At 46.2% G+C, this 5976-nt stretch overlaps 1 protein-coding gene across 2 annotated transcripts in view; it reads right to left on the bottom strand.

The window, feature by feature from the left end:
* PACRG (PARK2 co-regulated) overlaps positions 1-5976 on the bottom strand; it is a 531307-nt gene that overhangs the window by 111435 nt on the left and 413896 nt on the right. The window lies entirely within an intron of this gene.

The following is a 5976-nucleotide window of genomic DNA, read 5'->3' as shown; positions in this document are numbered from 1 at the left end:
GTGTATATACACAGACATCATACATGTGTATATGAGTGTTAGTCACTGAGTCGTGTCCAACCTTTTGAGACTCCACAAACTATCCAGTCCATGGGATTCTCCAGACTGGAGTACTGGAGGGGGTAGCTTTTCCCTTCTCCAGGGGATCTTCCCAACCCAGTGATCGAACCCAGCTCTCTCGCATTGCAGGCGGATTCTTTACCAGCTGAGCCATCAGGGGAAGCTCAAGGACCTGTAGCCGGCAGTAAATATTTGTTGAGCTTAACTGGGGGGCAGGAGATGGACAAGAAAGGAGTCGGCAAGAGCCTGCAGTGGAATCAGACAAGTTGTCTGATTCCACTGCAGGCTCCAAGGTCAAGGGGAGAACCTCCCCACACGGCTGGACCTCCCGCCAGGCTCCCACCGAGGGCCAGCATCCACTCCACTGTGTCCTCTACAGTTCTAGCTCTTAAAGAGGTTGGTACATAAATGAATGCCTGTGGACCGTGAGGCTAAGAAAGACCCAGTTGTGAAACTATTGGTAGTTTAGATTTCCTGACTCCTCTCAAAATTTATATGTACTATTGTGCGCATGGACTCTAAGGAAGTGGAAAATGAGTTTCACTAATTTTATTAAAGTATTCATTTCTTTTAACCCCCTAAGGCTGCTTTAAAAGTATTTTCCCATACATTTCTGTCCCTTTAACTTTCCTTATAATTATTTTCCAAATGATAAGGAAAGAAATAATAAATATCATTTATGGAAAAGTCATTCTGTACAGAACATTTGAAAGCCTGCTCACAGGAGGGTTAGGAATGTTTGGAGAGAACCCAGTGGACAGGAAACTGTGGAAGGGTGGGGCCCACCTTCTGCTGATCCTGCCGGGGCTCCGGCTTCGGGGAGATGGGACTGGGCCGGATCCGGGTATCAGGGTGCTCAAGAGAGCAGGTGAAGCGGGGCGTCCCAGCGCAGGGACGTGTAAGAACAGGGTGATGGTCCGTCCCAGGTTTAGCCGGGAACAGCCCGTGTCCTGGGAAACTTTTCAGTCCCGAGCAAACTGGGACGGTGAGCCACCCTATGCAAGAGTTATTCAAAACAGGGATCAAAAAAGAATGTTCTAGCCAGAGAGGTTTTCAGCAGTCATTGATTCACCCGTTATCATTATTATCTCACTTTGAGCCCTGGAAGGCTAAAATTTGACCTTGCTTAGAGAAAGGGCTCTCGCCACAGTTCTATCAATACATCTGGAATGCTGCTCAGGAAATTCAATCCTTCTGCCTCTCCTACTCAGGGCTGTGTGTTGTTCGGAAAGTATGCGTGAACTTGGAAGTATGTGGCACGTGCCCACGTTCATACCCTCGGTGTTTTGAGCCCAAGGTCAATGCTGTTGCCTTAGAGTGAGGTCAGGCAAGCGTCATAGATCACGGGATCGCACGTCTCGTGGACACGGGGCCAGGTGCGTGTGCGCTGCTGGGGGACACCCTCTGCCCCAGTGTCTGCTTTGCTCTGAGAAACCCTCTTCTCGGGTGATGCCAGAGGTTCCAGGGAGCTAGCAGGCTCAGGACTTTTCCTTTCCCATACTGGAAAAAACATAGTTGTCTCATCTTTTTTCCATTTTTTAAAAATAAAAACTACATGTAGACTCAGAAGTGGAAACAAATGAAGATGAGTACAGAATTCCCCTGGTTCTTAGTCTGTATCGAAGCAAATCTCTTTCTTTTTTCTCTTGCAAGCACCAACATCTCTGATAACATTTCAATATTAAAAATGATCACTGTCATTTTTCGTTATTTAATGGCCTAACGTTTTGTGTCCTTAGGCAAGTTTCTCAGAAAGACGCACTCACTATGATGCCACTTAATAAGAATTGGAATGTATAGACATTACTATCTGCAGGAACATAGTAGGGCTTCCCTGGTGGCTCAGACAGTAAAATATCTGTCTGCAATGCAGGAGACCCAGGTTCGATCCCTAGGTTGGAAAGATGCCCTGGATAAGGGAATGGCAACCCACTCCAGTATTCTTGCCTGGAGAATCCCATGGACAGAGGAGCCTGGCGGGCTGCAGTCCATACGGTTGTAAAGAGTCGGACACAACTGAAATGACTTAGCATGCACACACCCATTCCAGTATTACGGCTTGGAGAATTCCATGGTCAGAGGTGCTTGGCAGGCTACAGTCCATGGGGTCGCAAAGAGTTGGGTACGAGTGAGTGACTAACCACACACAGGAATATAGTGATATAGATACATACTACCTCTAATCCATATGTGTCCCCAGATGTATAATACATGTGTGTATAAATGTATCTATACATCTCTGTGTGCGAACATATGTATATACTTATGAATGGACATGCCACGTAACAAGCTCAAGAATCACACGTGACGGTGATCAGCGTGGAGCAAAAGAGGAGATGGGTGCTAGGAGCAGTTCAGATGAGAGCTAACTCATGCACCCTTCCGTAACGACCTTTCAGTCTGGCCACGGTCTCTATGCCCCTGCCCCCACACTGGGCACCTCTCTTCCCCAAGATGGTATCAGGTGCCAGTGAGGCCCCAGGCTTGACAGTCCAGGGTGAGTCCTTCCAGGCTACACTGCCTGGGCTTGAACCTTGGACCTGCCACTATCGCCCTGTGCAGCCACCACCTGGATCTTTATTCCCTCGGTGCCTCAGTTTCCCTATCATTTCCTTTATCAGGCTGTTATAAACACTTACCATTTCTTTTATAAGATTGCTGTAAACCCTTATTTCCTTTATAAGGTTGCTATAAACACTTTACAGCGCTACTTTTCATTTAGAATGTGGCTGACACAAACTCTTCGATGGAAGGTCTTCTGATGACAGTGAATTAGAATTGCTGGTTCTGACTGTCAGGAGGACCAGACTGTAATTTAGTCGAGGGCAGGAAACCTCTCAAGAGTCTTAATTCTTCAAGCACTCAGAACCAAGTGCATTTAACACTATTGGGTGCAATTATTTATTCCTTCAACATAGTTATTAAGCTGTTGTTACCGCCAGACAGGGTGGCAGATGCCGGGTCTCCCCTAGTGAGCCTGGCACACACAACTCCAGCAGTAAACTGATTAGGAACGTGGGTGCTGGTACCACACTGCCTTGATGTGAGTCTTGGCTCCAATCCCCACCGTGCGACCTTGGGTAAGTTACTTAACATCTCTGTGCCTCACTTTCATCGTTTGTAAAGTGAGGACAACTATTCCATCCACTTCACAGAGCTGTGTGAGTCCTGGCTCCAATCCCCACCGTGCGACCTTGGGTAAGTTACTTAACATCTCTGTGCCTCACTTTCATCGTTTGTAAAGTGAGGACAACTATTCCATCCACTTCACAGAGCTGTGAGAATTACTGGATAAGTCATACAAGTACATGTAAGAAGAGGAAGGGAGCTCACAGCAAGTGCCTGGCGAGTGCTACGATAGTGAAGATTGTGCCGCGATTTGTTTATTACCATCTAGATATTTGATGGGCATCCAGGTGGGCAGTAGAGGTAAAGAACCCACCTACAGTGCAGGAGATGCAGGTTTGATTCCTGGGTTGGGAAGATCCCCTGGAGAAGGAAATGGTAACCCACTCCAGTATTCTTGCCTAGTGAATCCCAAGGTCAAAGAAGCCTGATGGGCTATAGTTCATGGGATTGCAAAGAGCTGGACACAACTGAGCATACATATTCAGATATTTGACACTGTGTTTTGAATGAATATTTCTATCTTACTGAGCCATCTTGACATATTAGCCAAAATTTTTTTTCACAAGCAAAACAGGTAGTGTGAATTACACCAAAAATCTGAAAATCACTTTCATGAATAAATAGCTCCTCTTATCTGGTTAAAACATGTGCTACATTGAAAGATCAGATTAGAATGGCTATTTCAGTAAGGATGATATGTTACCGGATACAAGCTTTTACAGTAATTACACTCTCCCTCAAGATATTAGCAAACATAAGCATGGAAAAGGAGAGAGTCATACAGAAAATTCATACCTAGACACCTCTTCTTCTACAGAAATACTAACATCTTCTATCCTTGTGCTGTAAGTTTCAAAATGCCTTATGTGACCTCACAACTTTGAATTTTTTTATTTGTGCATCTCACATGAACTGGAGAGCTACTATTTTTAATTCTATTTGGATGGGGCTAGTTCCATGTTCCTTTGAAAGATAAGATAGCCCTTGCTCTGAATCATTCCCTTAAAATGGAAGATAAAGAGAAAATTTAAAATAAGAATAGAAAATAGCCACCAGTTTCATAAGGACAGAGGTGAATGGAACTCTTATTTTGATGATACACCTCTAGACAAAAGCATTTACAGATGGGTATTTTTTTTCTCCTTTATAGTCAAAGGAGATTTCAAAATAGACTTGTACAGCTGAAAAGACCAAAAATGTTCACATAGATGAGAACTGATCAGCACTCATGGAAAAGCAGCTCTAACTGCATTTGAAGGGAAGATTTCTTACCGTGAAAAGATTAAATACCCACTAATGAGAGATGTATTTCTTTTTCTCTGGTGGGAGGAAAACTACGTTGACGACTTAAGATTCAGGTTTTTAAAGTTCAGTAAAATAGTCACAAATTCAACTTAGGTTTTCTCTCCCAGTTTTCTCCCTTCCTCGTCTTTCCCATTTATATATTCTATAATTTATCCATCTGCCAAAACATCTTTCTATCTGTCTGCCTGTCTGTACACCTGTCTGCCTGTCTGTACACCTGCGATAGCCTGGCTATGTCTGTCTATGGATCTGTCTCTATCATTAAAGAAGCACAGGAAGGTTAAAATGGCAGGCGTGAAGGCCTCTGAGCGTTTGACAGTGAAGTTTTTCTTAAAATAATTCTCCTCAGCCCTCGAGGTCACCTGTCGTACTGGCGTAATTGTCACTTACCATAAAAAGTGTACTTCCAGGCAACAGGAGGGAAACATCCCGTGGAGCAGAAGGAACTTACAGGGCAATGAAAAGACTGTGTAGTAAGGACATGTGGAGAGCAGGGCCGATCAACACCCTTCCTCATTGGACACATAGATCTCAGGGTGGAATTTATTACAGAAGTGCAACAAAACCCAAGAGACAGTCTCAGCAGCGTGGATGGCGTGGTGCGTGTGGTTAGAGAGCAACGCTCTCTTTGGATTGAAGGGCTTAAAGATTAGGTTGTGACTTCAGGAATGAGAAAGGAATGACTGGCCCGTGCAATCTGGAGTCAATTACAGGGAAAGATGAAAAGAGTCACATGTCAGTCACCCAAGTGGGGCCCTAGATACCGTTTCTATTGTGCTTTGACGGTCACCTTTGAAGCGCTGCCTCGTTTTGGGCATCGTGCGGGCTGAGGTTCAGCAGAAATGGGCTCCCGGAGGAGGCTGACTCCAAATCGAGGCGTGAGTCGGCGAGGATGGGTGTCGGGAGGGGAGGCTCGCGGTAGGACACGGGCCGCAGCCTGCAGACACTGACTTAGAAGAGACACACCCTCCACACGCGTTGGCGACAAGCGAGTGTCGGTCCAGGGGGGAGGGTGCCGACGGAGGAGGTAGAGAGGGAGCGGAGAAGCAGAGAAAAGAGGACACGGAAACAGAGAGAAAGAGGCCCAGAATGCTGGGTTCTGATTGGTCAGCCTGGATTCCCTGAGCCAAGCAGGCGTGCGCATCTTAATTTCCAAGACTCACTTGCTGGAATACTTGGACACTGATGCCTTCACAAATAGGCTACTTGGATGAGTGGAGCAACAGTGGGCTTAAAAAAAAAAAAAAAAAAGCTGGCCTCTTTGGTATAGGTATGCGTCTATGACGACCAAACAGTGGGCAAACTCGGGCCGTCCGCCATCCAGGCCAAAGAAACACCAGCAGCAGCGGCCCTGGGCACCCTGCACCCCGAGTGATGGGCAGGCAGCACCCCAAAACTGGAGAACCGCCAGCCTGGAGGTCCCCGGGAGTCCCCGGGGGCCCTGCCGTGGGACAGAAAGACTGAAATAAAGACTAAGATATG

The sequence above is a fragment of the Bison bison genome, unplaced genomic scaffold (genome assembly GCF_000754665.1).
Source record: "Bison bison bison isolate TAMUID 2011002044 unplaced genomic scaffold, Bison_UMD1.0 scf7180017864065, whole genome shotgun sequence".
Taxonomy (NCBI): Eukaryota; Metazoa; Chordata; class Mammalia; order Artiodactyla; family Bovidae; genus Bison; species Bison bison.
Note: the sequence above shows the minus strand (reverse complement) of the source record. Positions and strands in the feature narration are given on the sequence as shown.